The sequence below is a fragment of the Passer montanus genome, unplaced genomic scaffold (genome assembly GCF_014805655.1).
Source record: "Passer montanus isolate IOZ18808 unplaced genomic scaffold, ASM1480565v1 scaffold122, whole genome shotgun sequence".
Taxonomy (NCBI): Eukaryota; Metazoa; Chordata; class Aves; order Passeriformes; family Passeridae; genus Passer; species Passer montanus.
The window spans coordinates 491,026-509,462 of NW_024358945.1; the positions used below are offsets into that span (position 1 = coordinate 491,026).

The window sequence follows — 18,437 nt, forward strand, 5'->3', positions numbered from 1 at the left end:
TGTTTGCTCAGCTCTAATGGAATGTGCATTGTTTAGTTAATAGAGGGACAGTTCTTGCAAGTTTGCCATCCAGCCCTTTGACATATAAGAGGTAGATAGGGGTCACGCCAAGCTGTGGCTGCCCCATTCCTGGGAGTGTTCAAGGCCAGGCTGGATGGGGCTCTGAACAGCCTGAGACAGTGAAAGGTGCCCCTGGCCATGGTGGGGAGGGTAGAACGAGATGATCTTTGAGGTCCCATTGAACCTGAAGTCCTTCCATGATTCTGTAGAAAACCTTAGGTGAAAGCTCAGGCCCAACACTGCCTGTGCCATGGGAAAATAAAGCACAATGTCCTGTTGCTGGTACCTCTACAGCATTGCTTTGGCTCAAGACACAAAGGAGAAGGAGGGGCTGTCTTCCAAGCAGCCAGTAAAATGTTTGGTGAGCTACTGTGGCTGGAATAGATAACTTGGAAATGGGGAGCAGTACTGATAAGACTTCATTGTAGTGATTTGTCATTTTAGAGGTGGAAGAGACCTCTGTCCTGCTGATTTGATAAATTAGGATTGCTTCCATTTACAGAGAAATGAAGAATATGTTCATTTGAATGTGTTCATCAGAATATGTTCATGTGAAGGTGTGCAGAATCCATTGCTTGAGCAATGTGTGGCCTGGCTGTGCTGGCAAACGAGGCAGTCCTCAGCTTGTTGGAGGATGTCAGTAGGCTGAGAATCATACCCTTAAAAATAGGTGCTGTTTTTCTGTCTGGAAAATCTGGGTGAACCCTTGTTCTCTTTTGTGCTGCAGTACTGTCTACTTGTGCAGCTAATTTCAACTCTTTTTCACCAGCAAAATTTACCAATTTCTAGCTTGGTAGGCCACGGTGGGTTGGGGCGAGTGGCCGCAAACAGAGGCCATTTTCTAGGGAAAAAAAAGTCATTTCCCCAGGGTCTGGGTATCAGATTAATTGTGGCATTTGGGGCTCTGAGGACTTGCAGGGGCCTAGTTTCTAGCAGCTTTAGTTTTGGAGAAATCCAGCAAAATTTGCTAATTTCTAGCTTGGCAGGCCATGGTAGGTCAGAGCTTGGCTGCAAACAGAGGCCGTTTTCTTTCTAAGAGACAAACTAGTGGAGTAAAATGAGTCAGTCAGGATGAAGCCATTCACATTTGTCCTCCTGGATGTAAAAGGAGGTAAGTGCCAGCCAGAGCTGTGCCCCTCACTTGAGCCTGCTCTGGTGTCTCTTTGACCATGCCCTGAGCAGAATCAGCTTGCTGAGCTCCAGCCCTGAACAAGCACCAAACATGTTCTCCCTTCTCTTGCTCCCAGAATAAACTGGAGCAGACAGTGCCTGTTTCAAAGTGCACTGTGTGAAGATGCTGTTCTCTCAAGAAATAGCAGTGGCAGCAGAGAGTTGCTGGAGTGTAAAAGTCAACCCCCTTGGCTTTTCTGGATTACCTTCATCCTTAACTGGCTTCAAGGAGGGAGGAGATAGATAAAACTAGAGAGATTGTGCAGTACTGACATTTGGAGATGTGTTTTGATAATTTTTTTAAAGAAGAGAGACCCAACTATTTCTCCACAAAAATTCTGTCAGATGTGTCAGATATTCCTTTCTTGGAAAAGGAATTTCATTTCAGGCAGTTGTGGCAAAGTCTGTAGTATTCGCTGTGATAATCTGGCTCTGATTTTGCAAAGGCTTGGCAAATTCATACATTGGTTTATGCACATGAATTTCCTCTCTACCTTCAGCAAGACTATTGACATGCAGAGTCACAGGCTTGAGAAGCCTCTGTAAGAGGCAAGCCTCAGATTTTACACTGGGGAAGAATAATGTCAAATTTGTAATTAAAAATCTCCAGGACAGGCAAATTTCTGAGCATGTGCAGTATCCTTTTGGTGAACCTCAGGATCCCAGCTGGTTTTGGTGAAAAACACAGAAAGCAATTAGCTTGCATCTTAGAGGCTAATAATAACTGAACCTTTTGGCAGATTTTGTGATGGGATGATTCTCTCTGTGTTAGAAGCCAAATGAATTAATAAAACAGATTTTTAAAAATCACTTATTCTAACACAGTCATTTTCCTGTCAGAGGTGCATAAAAGCAAAGAATTTGCAACCTGGACTCTGTTACTTTTTGCTTTAGACCTTATGGTAAGGATTAATCTCATGTATTTGTGCCATGTTAGAGTAGTTTTCCCTTTGGAGTGACAATCTTGAGTGTTCTCTTTGAGATCTGAACAAATTCCATACAGTGAGTCCCCTTTATTCTCTCCTTTTATATCCAGGTGGTTTTCTGGATATCTTTGGTAGAGGAAAATGTAATCACACAGAGAAATCATGATGGCAATGTCTTCCAAGTAGTGGGCAACAATTTTTGGAGGAAGAAGCAAGAGCTGCTGGAAGAGGAGAGTGAAGGAGCAGTGAGATGTTCTCCAAGATATTTAAGTCTGATATTTGAGTAGTTCAGTTTAGCTGGGGCTGAGTGATAGATAAGCAATGCATAAATGATGCTGGTTATGTGCAAAAGTCACTGTCTGACACAGGAATTAGATGCTTTCTGAAAAAGTATACCTCACTTCCCCCTTGGAAAACATAGTTGGCTATATTTTATGATGCATCAAACCAGATATGAAATTATCCAACCTTCCCTTCACCTTTTATTTCCCACCTGTGGAGTTAGCTGAGGTAGGACAGTGCTGAGACACTAGTTATGCTGTCAAAGGACTTTTCCTCAGTGTCCCCTGCCCTCATTCTCTGGTGAGTGGAGCCTCCCTGGACAGAATGCCAGGGAAGTTTTCTGTGTTTTTCTCCTACGTGGCCAAACATACCTGATGTGCAGAGGGATTTTTAGCTGCTGTTTTGGTGTTGTTAACTGCAAGCCTAGAAGGTCTTGTCTCTTTTGCTGAACTGTGAAGCACACGCTGATTCTTCTGAGCAGGTTGTCTGGAAACCAAGTGGTTATGCCTCTTGTTTTTAGAACGTAGCAGTGTAATTTGCTCTTACCTCTGAAAAAGACTGACACCTCCACCAATATTCTCCTAAGCAACCAGAAAATAGTCTAAATGCTTCATCCTCACCTGGGGCTCCTGTTCCTGCTCTCATTCCTTATCAAAAGCAGTCATGTGCAGAGCACAGACTGAAACCACTGCTGCCTAAGGCCGCTGTTTAGGCCAGGAACAAATCTGATCAGCTGCAGACTTTTATTTTTCAGTGGAGCCTTTGCTTCTCCTGCTCCTTCTTCAAGAGAGACAAAAGCCCAAGAGAAACATTCACAAAGACCCTGCTAGGAGGATGAGCCGTTTCCCTCAGCTTCTCATGATGCACCCATTACCCCACGCTCTGAGGTCTGATGGTTTTGTAGGGGGAGCTGTAGATTCCTAATGCAGGGACTCCTTGTGCAGCGTGACCTCTCTAAGCCTTCTTCTCCAGGCTTTCAGTGGAAATGCAGTGCTGCTTTGCATCCTGGGATTCAGGCTTCATGAAAACAGCCATCTCACAAAGGGGGTTTTTTGGTTTGTTTGGGGTTTTGTTTTATTTTGGGGTTTTGTGTGTGTTTTGGGTTTGTTTTGTTGGTTTTCTGTTTGGTTTTTTGAATTTGTTTTGTTTCATGGTTTGTTTGGGGTAGGGTTTTTTTTGGTGTTTTTTTTTTTTGTTTTGTTTTGGGGTTTTGTGTGTATGTTTTGGGTTTGTTTGTTTGGTTTTCTGTTTGGTTGTTTTGTTGTTGTTTTTGTTTGGTTTTTTTTTTTAATTTGTTTTGTTTCATGGTTTGGGGATGGGTTTTTTTGGGTTTTTTTTTAAATGCAAGGTAAGATGAAGGAAATGATCATTTGGTGCTCAGGTGAGCCACTCAAACACAGGCTTACCATGCCAGCTTGAGTGTTTCAGGGTACCCAGTCTTGCACCCAGGTGCCTGTGTGGTAAGGTCTCAGCCTGGTGCCATGTGCTGGCTGTCTGGGGGACAGGCACAGTTTATCCACAGCTGGAGTTTCAGTCCATTGAAGCTGGGGACAGCATTCACCTGTGGGACTGCTGAATGAGCTGGCTGCCAGTGCGGTGCCTGTATCTGGGGGACAGGCACGGTTTATCCACAGCTGGAGTTTCATCCATTGAAGCTGGGGACAGCATTTACCTGTGGGACTGCTGAATGAGCTGGCTGCCAGTGCGGTGCCTGTGGTGCTCCCAGTCCTCTGGAAGGCCAGGGGAGTGAGCTGGCTGTGTCCTCAGAGCCCTGCTGGGCTGTGAGCCTCCAGCCCCAATCTCCCTTGATCTGGGGCACTTGAGGAAGCCCATTAAACCTGTCCCTGTGGCACCGTGGCACTTGCTGTCACCTCACCTCCATGTCCCTGTCCCAGAGCCCTCCCTTTTCATTTCAGTGCCCACGGTGATCCACCCTACCTGCAGCTCTTTTAAAGAATAATAGCCTGCGTGGAAGCAGGTTCAGAGAAGTTAGAGAGCAGCACAACCTTTTGCTCATCTCTGCCTGTCTCTTTCCAGCAGCTTTGAAGAGGGAAGATCTCCTCTCCTCCTTCCCCACTGCCCCTGTGCCCCAGCTCCTTCTCCTTCCTGCCTGGGAGCAAACAGTAGATGGTACATGCATTAACACCGAGCTCCAGCACAATGCTCCTGGGCGTGCTCTGCGTGCAAGTCCCTGGCAGCCGTAAATTAATTAAAAGTAGACAGAAACCCTAGGAAAAAAGCAAGTTCCCTTCCCCCTTCCCCCCTGCCCCTCTTTTCCTTTCTCTCTCTGTGGGTAAATAGCTAATTCCTTTGTTCCTTGCTGCACTATTTCATTTCTGCCATCATTGTCCTCATTGTTCTCTGAAACAGGAGGGGTCTGGGCCAGGAGCAGCCAAGGTCTTGGCTAATGACGGGAAGTCTTTAAAGTTTGCGCTGCATTTCATCTTCTCTGTGGGAGTTTTAGGACGCATCCAGTGTTTGATCCCCACCGTGCAACTTTGCTTCTAGTTAATTAACAGATCCCCATTACACTCTCTCATCTGCAAGCACATGGGAGGCCTATCAGGAGGTAATTCAAGGCCAATCTGAGTGATGGCAGAAATTAGAGAAAACTGTTGTTTTAGGGTTCTAACATCCAGGAATAAAGCTCTCCCTTTGCAGAGGTGCCCTGTAAATTTGGGCTTGTTTTGTTGTATCATTTTAAGTTTTTAAGTGATGTCCCTTGCAATCAGATCTGTCAGGGAGTTTTGGTTGGTTTTTTTTCAGGAATAGTAGATGGGAAAGCCGTTTATTTGTGTTGCTGCTTCTTTGCTGTGCTGGCAGCCTGCATGGTGCATGGTTTTGAGGGCCAGTTGAAACGAAACCGCAGCGTTATTAGCAAGATGTTTTCACCTTCCTTTCATTCCCAGCTTCCCCATTTCCACCAAGCCTATTATACAGGTTACAAGTATCTTATGGCAAGTTTTTTAGTGTCGAGTAAAACCACCACAGGCCTCCCAGCTGTGGAGCTTTGTCAGGCTTTCAGCTGAATACTGCCTCTCTCAGGAGTGCAACCTTCTGTCGACTTTGAATGTTTAGAGTTGTCTGATATTCCCCCCTTCCTTCCTCTTCCCCACCCCATGAGCAATGACCCCCTTTAAGTAACGAATCGGGGGCTGCTCCTGCAGTTGCAATTCTCAGTTCAGCACTTGGCAGAGGGAACCAAGCCACGGCTATTTAGTGCAGCGTTAAATGGCTCACCACATTAGCCCCCCGGCACGCAAAGCTATTAGCTTGTTTTACTGTTGTTAAAGTTACATTTGTTAGGTGGAGTTGCTGCTCCAACAGAAACTTGGAAATGTGGGAAGGCGCAGCCGGCGTCTCGTGGTTGTGCAGTGGCAGGAGACCAAAGTGTCCCCTCTGCACGAGGCGTTGCAGAGGAGCCATCTCTGACCACGACGCTGTGGCAGCGAGTGATCAAATCACGGCCAGCTCCTTGGTCAGCCTCCAGCAGGGCTGCAGAGAGCCGGGGTCACCCTCGGAGGGAGAGTCTGGCCCTTTGGCATCTCCAGTTGGTGCCACGCTTGGCAGGCCTTGCCCTCAGTGATGGGTCACTGCTGGGCCCTCGCCCAGTCCCCGGCTGCTCGGTACATCTCAGCATGGGGCTATGCTCAGGTGGAAGGAGCTGGGCTGGGGTGAGGGCTCTGAGCAACTGCGGCTGCTCAGCCTTTGCCCAGAGTCTCCTGCAGCCTGCGTGCTGCAGCTCCAGCAATGGGTCTCTGCCAGAAATGCTCCAGACCTCCCTCAGAACAGGCTCTCACAGCTGAGGGATCCACTGCTGTCTGCCATGAGGGAAAAAGAAGTGTTGTTTTGATCTTCATCAGGGCTTTGTGGAAGATCCTGAGCACAGTTCTTGTAGCTGCAGAGGTCGCTGATCACGCTGGGAGGTGGGATTTGTGTCTGGCCATGAACTTAGTGTACACGTGTAGGAAATTATGTAGGACGTATGTGCACCTTTGGTTCAGCACAGCTTTCTGGACTGTCCATTTCCCAGTCTTGGTCTTTGTCTAAAAACAGTATTAATTGCCTATTTAAAGAATCTACTCTCTTATATTCTAAATAAACATTAACGAAAATATGTTATTATTTATATATTACTATTATATATAGATATATATATTTAAAATATGTTATTATGTGTATAGCTATATAATGCCATACATTAAAGAAACATGCTCTAATATAGAGAAAAAACATAGGGAAAATATTGTAGGCACAGTTTTTTGGTGCTTGGGGTGGGGCTGTGGCTCATCCCTGAGTGGCTGCAGCTGTGCAGCACAGGTGAGCAGCATTGCAGGGAACGAGCCATGGAGTGCCCAGGGGCACTGACCAACAACAGAGGGCACAGAGGGAACACAGGTGCAATGCATTAACTTGGGGGTATAAAAGGCTGGGCTGAAGGGCAATTAAGTGCTGCAGATGCCTGAAGTCTTCTTGGGTGTTGGTTGTGCCTCCACTCTTGTCCTGACAGGAAAACCGAAACAGGGAGGTCATGAAAGAGAATGGTTTAGTATTTGAGCCCCAAATACTAGTTTAGATCCTGACAGGGTCAGCGAAGCCTTCAGTGTTCCTGATTTTTCTCCAGCCCACTGAAGACTCCATGGATAAGAGGTAAAGGAGTGGCCTCCTTTTGCTCCACGCAAGGCCCAGTGTTCTGTGGAGTCTGCTGTAGTTGCAGGAGTTTGCTCATCGTGCTTGAGTGATGTCTTTTTCTCCTTGTTCTTCCTCACGTTGCAGTGATTTGCATGCTGTGCTTTTGCAGCAGCCATAGCTCTCCTTTGCTGGACACAGAGATACTACAGAGCACTGGTTCTTTGGAGGGGGACGGGTGCACTGAGCGAAGGGAGGCTGTTTGATGTGATTTTGGCGTGGTGAAATGGGCAGCACGCTCACAGGCAAGGCACCCTGTTGCTGCTGTGCCTGGGATGGACAGGGTGCTCAGCTGCTAGGCAGGGATGCTTGGATGTGCCACGGGGTTTCGGAGAGAATCCCCCTGCAAAGGGAAGCGTGTGCCAGCATTGTGGAGCGCTCGTGCCAGCCAGCTCGCGGGGTTGATTTGGCATTTGGCGTATCGGTAGCGGCTGCCAGTGTGTGTGGTGGAAGGGAAGGGAAGAGACGAGGAAAACACAGGGGTTTAAAATAAAAATGTAAAATTATTTGCTCTGTGCCATATGGACTTCAATATTTTGACAAAGCTAAGGCCAAAATTAATCATGCCAGGTTAGAGTTTTTGTTCAAAAGCATATGTATAATTGTCCCCCTGAGTGTGTGTTTGAGTTACGAATTTTGTCCAGGAAAACCTTAACCTTTTCAGTTTTTCATTCTCTGCTCCACTACCAATCGTTCCGCTGGGATGAACTTTTCCTATTGTGTTAAAATTTAAAATAGTTTTGCTTTATTGAAAGTTTCTTAGTTAAATCTCTAAGGTTTAGTTGATTTCCTTTTAAAATTTTTCTTTGGAAGACTTTATATTCTTTTTCTTTTCCCAAAACTAAGTGGATTTTAACAAGAGCTGTCTTGTGTCCAGACTGGACTGTTTGGTCAAAAAGAAGGGAGGAAGGGATGAGGGAGAAGGGGGATCCCGGGTGTTAGTAATGGTTGGAGAGCCATTGCATGGAAAGTGGCAGTCCATTATGCCTTTCCTTGCCTGATTAAGATGCTGTTTCCACTCCACAGGGATTTAAGTTTAAAAATAGGGAATCTGGCCAATTTGGGGATTTAAATTTACAAATTAACTGTTCATAACATCTACAGGAATACAACCTTTTGCACCTGTGAACCACTGAATTTTTCACTAAGATGTTTTCATCGAGCACCCAGCATCTCACCGTACCTGAGGACATGATTCAGGCTTACCCTGTGTTAGGCCATTAATGGACAAGCTTGGTTGTGCCACTGAATATGTTTCTGGTTCCTGTTGTGCCACTTTGCTTCACCACTAAAAGTGTCACATGGGCTGTACCTTAATCCACTTCAAAAGCAAAGCTCAGCTGTACAGCGGCACTCCTGAAAAGAAATAAGGGTGAGTGTGGAGTGGAGCTGTTCAGTATTAGCTTTTTGGGGCTAGTTTGTTATGTACACAAGTCCACATGATGATAGGAAATCTTGAAAGATCCAGTTTTTGCGGAGTTCAGGTGTGATTGAATTGAGTGTTTTTGTTCATCCCAGTATAGAGATACGAGATGGATATGAAATTCAAATATAGATCTCTATCTTTTTAAAGTTTAGAAGTGTTCAAAGGAAGAATTTAGGCAATCTTTAATTCATGTATGTAAGCAATACTATGACTATGTGAGGACAGTAAATATATCTCTATCTGTGATTGATCTCAAGATCAGCCTATCTATTATCATAAAGCCCCTCCTCTGAGAGTGGGAAGTGGGTGGAAATTTGAAAGAACAAATTTAAGCAACTGGTTTCCTTTCACTTTTAAAACCAAATAGTGAGAGAGGCATAAAAGACCTCCAGTTTGGATGATAGTGAAACATTGCTTTGAAGTTCCAACTAAATTGCATTTCTTGTTCTCCGCTGTCGCCTGTAAGACTCAAAAAAAAATTGGACAAGCAGTGATTAGTATATAATAATGTATGTTCAAATAGCTTATGGTATTATGAAAACAAAAATTCAAAAGGCCAATATACTGACAGTTAAAATCTGTCTAAGGGGCAATAGGGGGGAACCTTCACAAAAACAATATGCTGATTGCATGCAGCTACCCTGCCGAGTCAAATCTTAAATAAATTATACATACATAGCTGTACTGGAGCTGGGAAATGAAGCAGTTTAAAATGCTCCTGGTTCTGTGCTTTAGGCAAAGCCTGCATCCACTCTGTGTCCTTAATGCATCAGACATTTGTGGGTTTGGGTGCCCTGCCACAGGAGCTGGGTGCTTCAGAGGCCAATGGAAAAACACAGCTTTGCACTGGGTGAGATTGAGGGAGAAGTGTGGGTGATAAATAATCCCTCTTGCTTCTTTGATAAGGAATCCCTTTCTCTCCACTGCAGCACGCACCCCCAGTCCCCTCCACCCACTCGTAAGAAATCCTGATGAAGTACTGAAATGTTGCATATTTGGTAAAGATTTTCCCCACAGAAACAAATTTATGCGTCCAGAAATTCAGTTTCCAAGCAGCGGAAGTTTTTCAGGAATTTGGGTCAAATCTGATAAGTAGTTTCAGCCAAAATAAAGATGAAAATAAAATTCTGAACATCAAAATGATTCATTTCAATACACATGAAACAAAGTATTCTGATTTCTTGAGATTTCAGAAGCCTCATTAACTGTACAGTTGTGCTCAGAGTTGCTCCCAGGTACTCATGTTCTTATCCTCTTCCTTCCTAAGCTAAAGGAAAGTCTTGGATGGAATTTTTCTTCACCTTGCATGCTATTCTTAGCCCATCTATACATGCAGCCCTGCATAGATGTCATGGAAGGAGAAATAGAATGATTCTGTAGGAGTGTGAGCAGGCTATTCCCCGTGAAGCAGCTATCTGGTGCTGAAGCACTCCTAGTGCCAGGGAGTGTGTAAGGGCTTATCCAGAACTCGGGCTGAAAAGATGGACAAGGACATCCTGATTTACCACTGGTCAGGGCAGATCTGAGTATGGTGCACACACAGTTCTAAATCATATTTAATTTGAGTTCAGGTCCTGCTCTCAGTGAATGCTTGAATCCCTGGGGTACAATGGTAAGGAGGGTTTGACAGTAGCATCTTGTTCACAGGAGCTACTTTTAAACTGCTGGCAGCAGGTTCTTCTGCCCAGCAAAAGTTTCCTTAATCCACACTTATTTGTACAATTCCCCTTTCAACAAGGGAAACACAGGTTTGGACCCAAGGCAGCAAAAATAACTCAGAAATATTGTTAATATTAGCAGACTTTGCTCAGGTTTCTGTGAGTTTCTTGGGATTAAGTTGCACTTCCTAAACACCAACTAAAATCTATGCTAAATGATAAAAAAAAGTTTTACCTCCTACTCAGGAGGTAGTCCACTTGTGGTCTTTGGCTAAGAGAATCAATCACATTAGGAATTGTAAACCTAGCACATGGGGATGCAAGCCAAGAATGCTACTGCTCTTTGTGTACTGTCATGAAATTTTGGCTGTTCTACCAAAATCCCCTTTCAAAGATTCAGCTAAATTACAGTGAAAAAGAGCAAAATTTGGCCCTTACTTCTGGCACGGTATTGATTACTTGCTACCTTTTTATCAGTTTCATTTGCTGGAATAGATATTCTTTGGACTTACTTATTTTAAAAAGTATATTTCAACATCACTTGGCCACAAACAGAGGCCAGTGTGTCCAGCCTTCAGTCAGCTTATTACCATTCAAATACTCTGGAGATAAATTATATTAAAAGAAAGAAAGACGGGAAAAAAAAAAAGACATTTCAGCTTCTGACTCATTCTAAATGGAGACTTAGCTCTAAGTAATCAAAATTGCTTTGGTTGTGCAGAGCAGCATTAAAAGCCTTGTCCACTAATTGAGTGAAGCGGCTCCAGTGAAGCAGCCTTGCCCCCTCATTATGTGATCCTGCAAGTGCTGCTTGCCATCCCCACTTGCTGCTCTCAGTCTGGCTGTGCTGCTCGTGCAAATTGCTGGTAATTCCTCGTGGCAGGCTGTGTCCTGCCAGTGAAACCACACCATGGGTCTGGTGGCACCCTGCCCTACTGCCCTTGCCTCCCCAGCCTGGGGTGCCACCCTGCTCAGGCAGCAGCTCCCTGCAGCTGGCTGGGGTGCCAGGCTGTGTGCTGGCTGCACGGTGGATGGCACCCTGTGCTCTGCAGATGATGGGGTTCTGTGGTTGAGATGACCCCGAGGTGTTGGAAAGTCTCTTTTTTTCCCATCCCCATGACCAAAGAAGTCGAGATTTGTCGGTTCTGCTTTTCAAGGGTGTTCATTTTTCCTTATCTATTACATTCTTTCCCTGACTAGCTGAGATCTGTCCTGCAGGTCTGGCTGTGGCACACACTGCCTGCGCGTGGGGTGGTGTTAACATTTTATACTAAAAACTACGTGTACTTTATTTACAATAATTTTCCAATACCTATCACCTATGTTAGTCTGTTTCTACTCTAAACCAATCCAAAAGTGTCACAATCACAGAGAAGATGGAGGCCAAGCTGGTTGAGATGACCCCAAGGTGTTGGAAAGTCTCTTTTTTCCCATCCCCATGATCAAAGAAGTCGAGAATCGTTGGTTCTGCTTTTTGGTTGTTTATTTTTCCTTATCTATTACATTCTTTCCCTGACCAGCTGAGATCTGTCCTGCAGGTCTGGCTGTGGCACACACTGCCTGCCCTTGGGGTGGTGTTAACTTTTTATACAAAAAACTACGTGTACTTTATTTATAATAATTTTCCAATACCTATCACCTATGTTAGTCTGTTTCTACTCTAAACCAATCCAAAAGTGTCACAATCACAGAGAAGATGGAGGCCAAGAAGGAGGAGAAGGACAGGTCATGCCCACATTCCTCCATCTTGTCTCCTGCACCCCCATTCTAAAACCCCAAAATTCTACTTTTTCACCCTGTGACAAATTAACTATCATTCCGCTCAAACTCTTGTGGCCTGTAAATGTTCACACAAAGTTGGTAGTTTTTTCTGTGGGCTAAAATTGAAGCCACGGGTGTTTTTGACTCTGTGCCAAGGTCTCTGAGCCCCTTGCCAGGGTCTCACCTCATGCAGGGCAGCCAGAGGAATGTCCTGGTGTCCATGCAGACACTGCAGGAGACACGGGTTAAACAAAAGGCAGAGCTCCCTGGTGGCTCAGGGCACGGGTGGCACCAGCCACCACCCTGGGCAGCCCAAGGACTGCTGGCAGTGTCCTCCAGCGAGCAGGGGACACCAGGGGGTAACAGTTCAAAACCAAAGTTAGCTAATATTCCTGGCAGTGTGCTCCAGTGAGGAGGGGACACCAGGGGGTAACAGTTCAAAACCAAAGTTAGCTAATATTTATGTGTCATTACTGTGCTCTTACACTGCTTTATTAATTGATTACATTTCTACTTCCATCCTGACTCCAAGAAAAGGCCTTAAGAAAGGGAGTTATTAGTTGTGAGCCTAGAACTCAAGAAATCATGCCTTGTGGTTTTTTTTTACTTTTCCTCAGGTTTGTCCCTTTGCAACAGATGCTTATACTCCCTTTTAATAATAATCTCTTTTCATATTGTGGCTTTGCTGTCCTTTTGAATTACAGACTGTGCTGTGAGGGCTGTCTGTAGCTGTGTGCCAGGGAGCCCTGGTTTCAGTGGGGCTCCTGTCCCAGATCCTCAGCTGCCACAAGCTGGCAGAATGCCACTGAGGTCATCAAGTGTGTGGGAAGGGTCTGTGGCATGTCATTGTTATTTCATTGCTGGACAGAGGGAATCTTCAGCCAGTGTGATCTTAGCCCAGGCCTTGAAGAACTCACACCCAGTTCTCAGGCATATGCAGCCTTTCCTCACTTCAGTTATTTTCATTTTAAATTAAAATGAACAATTTTTACATGAAAATGGAACACTTTTTAAAAAAAAAATCTGCTTCAGAGCAAAACATTTATGCTCTCTTTGGGAGGAATGTATGGGGTTGTTTTGATATTAGTGCTTTCTGGTAAATTTTTCACTTAAAATCAACTCACCAAATTCTCACTTTAATAAAATAGTTTGAGGAGGAAGTGGGAAAAGGAGAGAAATTCATGCCAAACCTTAGATTTATTTTTGGGGTTTTTTTAAATAATTCAGAAGAATCCAGAACTGATTGAAATCAAGGTTACAGCTCCAGGCTCATCCTAACTAATGTTAATCACTCGTCTGAGGTCACTAGATTTTGAACACTGTCACCTGAGCCTGCCTCTTCAGAGCTGGAGTGTTTCAGCCCCCATCAGGTTTTTACAACCCTTGAAGCAGCCTGTCCATCTCTGATGGAGGGTTCCTGGCTGTGTTCTTCAGCCAGTTGAGTTGGAGTTGTGTTAGTCATCACTTCTCAACAGGTCATTAACTCTGGAATTAATTTTTAAAAATTTTTTTGATGCTAAGAGGTCCCCAAGATGAGCTGTTATCGCTGAAATGTAACAGAGCCCCATGTACAGTGCTTTGCATCAATACCAAGGTTAATGCCATTGTCCTCATTCCACAGAGGAGCCACCCAAAGCAAGGCAAGCCAGCCAGGAGAGACACCTTTCCACCCACACCCCATGTTCCTGGCCTTGTGGTATTTATTAGGAAAGAACAAAAAGGAGGTTCTTCTCTGAACCTAAAATCCTAGAGTCGTGTTGGACTTTCAGCTTCTTCCCCGGTGGATTGGAAGCCTGAAGATGTGATTTCTAGCAGTTCCAAGCCAAGCAAATAATCTTCTAAAAGAATTTTTGGATAAAATGTCACTGTACCTTATTGCTGATTGCAGGATTTGGGGATTTTGAGGCAGAGCACCTGCAGAATCTGCAGCATCCCAAACTATCTCCTGTGGCTGCATGGACCATCCCATGCACAAGGCTGCAGGTGGATATTTTGGATGCCGAGTCCAAAATATGTGTCACAGGAGCAGGGCAGAACCTCTGAGCACAGAGAGGCAAGCTTGGCTGTCTTTGTGTTCCACACTGTGCCCAGCTGACAGAACAAACACCAGGTTTGCTGCTTGCTTGAGTGTGAGCTCAGAGATCCCTGTGTTGGGTTGAAATGATTTCTCAGATTTATAGTGTATATATAGCTGGTGATACAGCCAAAAAACTGATATAGACACTGCAGGATCAATACTAGAGGTGCAGGTGAATGCTCTCTCAAATGACTGTGGGAAACAACGTAAATCTTGATTTTGCTGCTTCAGAAAAATGCCAGTTGTCAAGGTATTTAACTCTCTGCCAAGCAACAGCAGAGCTAACTGATCTCAGTGCTGCAGGATCAAGCTCCAGGTTTTGCAGGACACTTGCATATCCAATGTGAAAAACTTTGGGTTCTTTGAGCTGGCAAAAAAAAAATATCTTTAATTTAGCTTACATATAATCATTTTTTATTAGAGCTTTAACTTGGTTAAGTATAATCAGGTAGCTATTGTATAATTTAAATGGCCACTGATTGTTATTTGATAATAACAACTTACGTTTATATAGTGCTGTATATCCCAAAGGGATCTCAGATGATTTTAAAGTCTCAACAATAAAGTGCACAACAAAGTGAAACATTAAATACAATTACAGCCTTACTAGAAAATATGAGGATATTAAAAATCTGCCTGTCTGTGGCTTGCTTCTGCTCTCCTTTGAATTCATTAGCCAAGCTCACCCAGAGTGCAAATGGATTATTTGTGCTTCTGCCATATCTGATTTAAGACATTTCTGTACAGGTACCTCCTCTGTACTCGGAGGGTAGTAAAGGGTGGAAACGCCCTTCTGTTATTTTAGGAGTCTGTTGAGGGGCTTGAATTCCTCCCTCTTGTTTGGGTGGTTGTTGTACACCCTCAGGATGGTTTCTTGTTAGAAGGGAGGAGGCTAAACAAATGCCACGTGCCTGCAGCATCAGAGTGGGAAGTCACACAGTGTTTTGTACAAACAGTTCTTTTTTCATGTAGAAGTCTTGAAACAGTTTAAAATTCAACCCTGTTACAGTCATTTTTGGGTGCTCTGTGTTGACCCTTCACTGCGGCGAGCAGTGCAGTTTATGCCTCCTGAGCTGCTCTTCCAGCCTTTGGCATGTTGAAGTTTCCCCACCAAGAGGTTGTCAAGCACTGGAAGAGGGTGCCAGGGAAATGCTGGAGTCACCATGCACTGAGGTTCTCTCAGGACATGTAGACATGGCCCTCAAGGACAGGATTTAGTGTTGGATTGGCAGTGTGAGACCGCCGAGTCCAGCCCTAAACCCTCAGGGTCCTTCCCAGCCCCAATGATTCCGTGATTCCAAGCGCTCAGATTTGTGCTTGCACTCCTGCAATCCAGGCTGGCAGTGCTGAAGGAGGTGCAGAGCTGAGGGATGTTGGTGTGTCCTGCTGCCCACTGCCCTGGAGCTGCAGGTGGCACCTGGGGGAGTCCTGCTGCAGGACCACTGACAAGAGGCATGGAAACAGTCCCTGCCCTTTGGAGGCTGCTTAAAGGACTTAAAAACCATAAAAATGAGAATCACAGACTCGTTTGGGAGGGGAGTGGCTGAAGGGATGGGACTAATTTCATTGCTGACCTCAAAAACAGAGCCAGGAAGGCAAATGCTGTGTTTGTAGATGGGTAATATAGGTCACTTGCTTTGTGTTATTTCTTTTCTAATGTCTAATAAATTCTGAAATATTTACAGAACCCCTGAATTACTGTTGAATTATAAAGTGTTTTCAATTGCTGAGGCAAGTTGTTTTCACCTGAAGATAAAGACTTATTGATCCTAAACATAAATTTGGGACTATGCAAAATTATGTGTAAACTACTTTTTTCACTGGTTTGCCAGAGTCCTTGTCCACTGAGATGGTTTTCAGTTTCTGAAAATACTAATTTATCCCTGCCTTTTGGTGACAACATATGAAAACAGTCTACTTCAAATAATTTAGTCTTAAAACCATAGCCCTTTCTCAATATTCAAGTTTTTCTTTAGTCTGTTTTAACACTCATAATGATTGTGTGAAAGTTGTTTGCAGATACTGTCTTGTTTTTCAGATTTGTAATGAAGCATGAGGGATTTTTACATTTTGTGGCAAAAGTTTTGCATGGGTCTTACTGTGAAGCTTTCACAATGTCTTTAAGTTGTTTTATTTTTGGGAGATGGAAGAAAGGGAAATAGTGACTTAGAGACAAGTTTCTCTGCTCCATTTCCCCTGTGTAGCAGATGATAAATCTCAAGTACAAATGGTGCTACACCCAAGACACTGAGCTCTAATTTTTGATCCTGCATGCACTGGAGGCCTATTTACCTATCTGAAATCACCAATAAATTTGCTGTAATATAGTTAAGAGCCTGATCTGTGAGTGACATTGAGCAAACACTCTCAAATAAAGGTGGACCTTCTGAAATTCCTTTCCACACCTTTTCTGACAGCATTACAACCAAGCACTGGGAATCAAAACTGCATGTAACTCATGGGGAAGTGCTGCAGAAATGTTGCTTCTTTCTGAAACGGTATTTAAGATTGGGGTAATAATGATGATAATAACAGCACTTGTTGTCATTAGACCTTGGAAGAGGATCCAAGTCTTTTCCAAGCTGGACAGTGTCTGGTGTGTCCTGCTCTGTTCAATGCAAACCTGTTACAAATGTTCATATCTGAAAGACAAATGGACCTTCCATATGGGAAATGTAGCTTTTCACTTACACCTTCCCAGCTTTGTAGAAAAAAACCCTCCTGTTCTGGTTAAAGTTGTACATTTTGAAGAGTCTGGATAGATCCTACTGGACTAGCATCCAGCCAAGGACATCATCTTCTCTGGAAGGAAATCAGTATTCTTCCTTAAAGACACTTGAATTTTTTTAATATATATTTTAAGACATTACTCAAAAGAAAAAAGTTTAAACGTGTCACTTTTTTTTTAATGGTCTCATTATTAGTTGGAATTTAAGGACAGATCTAGTAATTACTAATCCAAGTTTACCTGTGGGAGCAGAAACCAGATGGAACCGTGTTTCACTTATTTAAACATAAATCTCTACAATTTGAGATTAAATAGATTTCCCCAGGTTACCAGTAGTACCCTTCCCTGTGCCTGTAGGCCATCTACTAAAAAGTGAAAAAAATGCTTGTACATGCTGGGGATAGAAATGTCACAAAAATGTGACTGGCATTGGTCTAGGCATCATTACACATTGGTGAATTTTGTGGAGTCAGCATGGAAATGAGGGGCAGACTGGATGGAATAATTTCTTTATTTGTAATAAAATGATTATGTTCAAGGAATTTGAAATCCCAGCGGTGAAGGCTTGGGTACAATATAATTGTTTCAGTGCTTTTAGAGGGAAACTAGAAGTAAATAAAAGAAAGATTTTCTTGAGTTGGAGCTTTAATTTTTATTGAGGTTTGTGGTTTTAGAACAGAGACAGAGAGTGACATGACATAAGGAATGGCAGTGCATTAGTGAAAGTAGGTGTCTGAAAGAAACTAGTCTGTGTTTGTGGGAGCATGAAACTGTTGAAAAGAAACTGCTACTTTCACACTGTCACATAAAACTCCCGACGAGCCTGGCAATGAAGCGTAGAGAAACTCTCCCTTGTTCGTCCAAGAAAAACAGTGCATGCAAGAAAAAATAGTATAAATGGCTCTGGGCTTAGTTTCTGTACTGTTTGATACCAGCCTTTAGGATCTAAATGAGAGCAGGAAAGAAAGTCCTGGGATTTTGTTATGAAAACTTCTTTCAAAATAATTTTACAAAGCACCTTTAAAATGTTGGAGAAATCTGTTAGAACTAATCTCAGGAGTGGGAATAACTGTGAGTTATAATTACTGCAAATTCCACAAAGCATCTTCTTTGTGTGTTTATAGCATGCAGAAAATATAAATAATAGGTGATTAGTAGTCTCGAGTGAGAGCTCTCTGTTTTCCTATATCAGATAAATCTCCTACTGATGGATCAAACATTTAATCAATCTGGTAGCATGGCCTTCAGCACTATAGTATCTGAGTGCCTCCCAGTGTTGGAACGCTCAATAAGGCTTGGTTTGTCTCCAGTTACTCCGTACTCCTTAATTTGATTTTGTTCTTAGTTGCACTGATGTAAATCTAAAGCTGCTCCACTGATATTGGTAGAGGAAGCCACCATTTATGAGCCTGAAGAGCAAAATCTGTCCTTCCTCCCTTGCAATTCCTCAGCTGTTCTTAAATTGTGCTATTAATAACATTTATTTGACTTATTAATCTGCTCCCTCATTTATTTCCCCTGTTCCTGCTGCATCTTTTTTTTTCTTCTGCCTCTTTGGGTATGATCCAAAGTCCACTGAAATGGCTGTCAGTCTAACTGGGGTTCAGTTTCCCACTTGTCCCTCCCTCCTTTTTGCCCCTCTGCAGCCCCTGAAGGGTTC

The 18,437-nt window shown here is 43.7% G+C and overlaps 1 protein-coding gene across 6 annotated transcripts in view; it reads left to right on the top strand.

Moving 5' to 3' along the window:
* The window catches only part of SOX5 (SRY-box transcription factor 5), a 607,462-nt gene that overhangs the window by 163,414 nt on the left and 425,611 nt on the right, over positions 1 to 18,437 (top strand). Inside the window, exon 1 of one of the 6 annotated variants that reach the window (XM_039698242.1) lies at positions 7,072 to 7,088. The exons of the other annotated variants lie outside the window; for them this stretch is intronic. The gene's annotated coding sequence lies outside the window, so the exon portion shown is untranslated. Of the gene's footprint in view, positions 1 to 7,071; positions 7,089 to 18,437 lie in introns of those variants that run through there. 6 annotated transcript variants of the gene reach the window in all.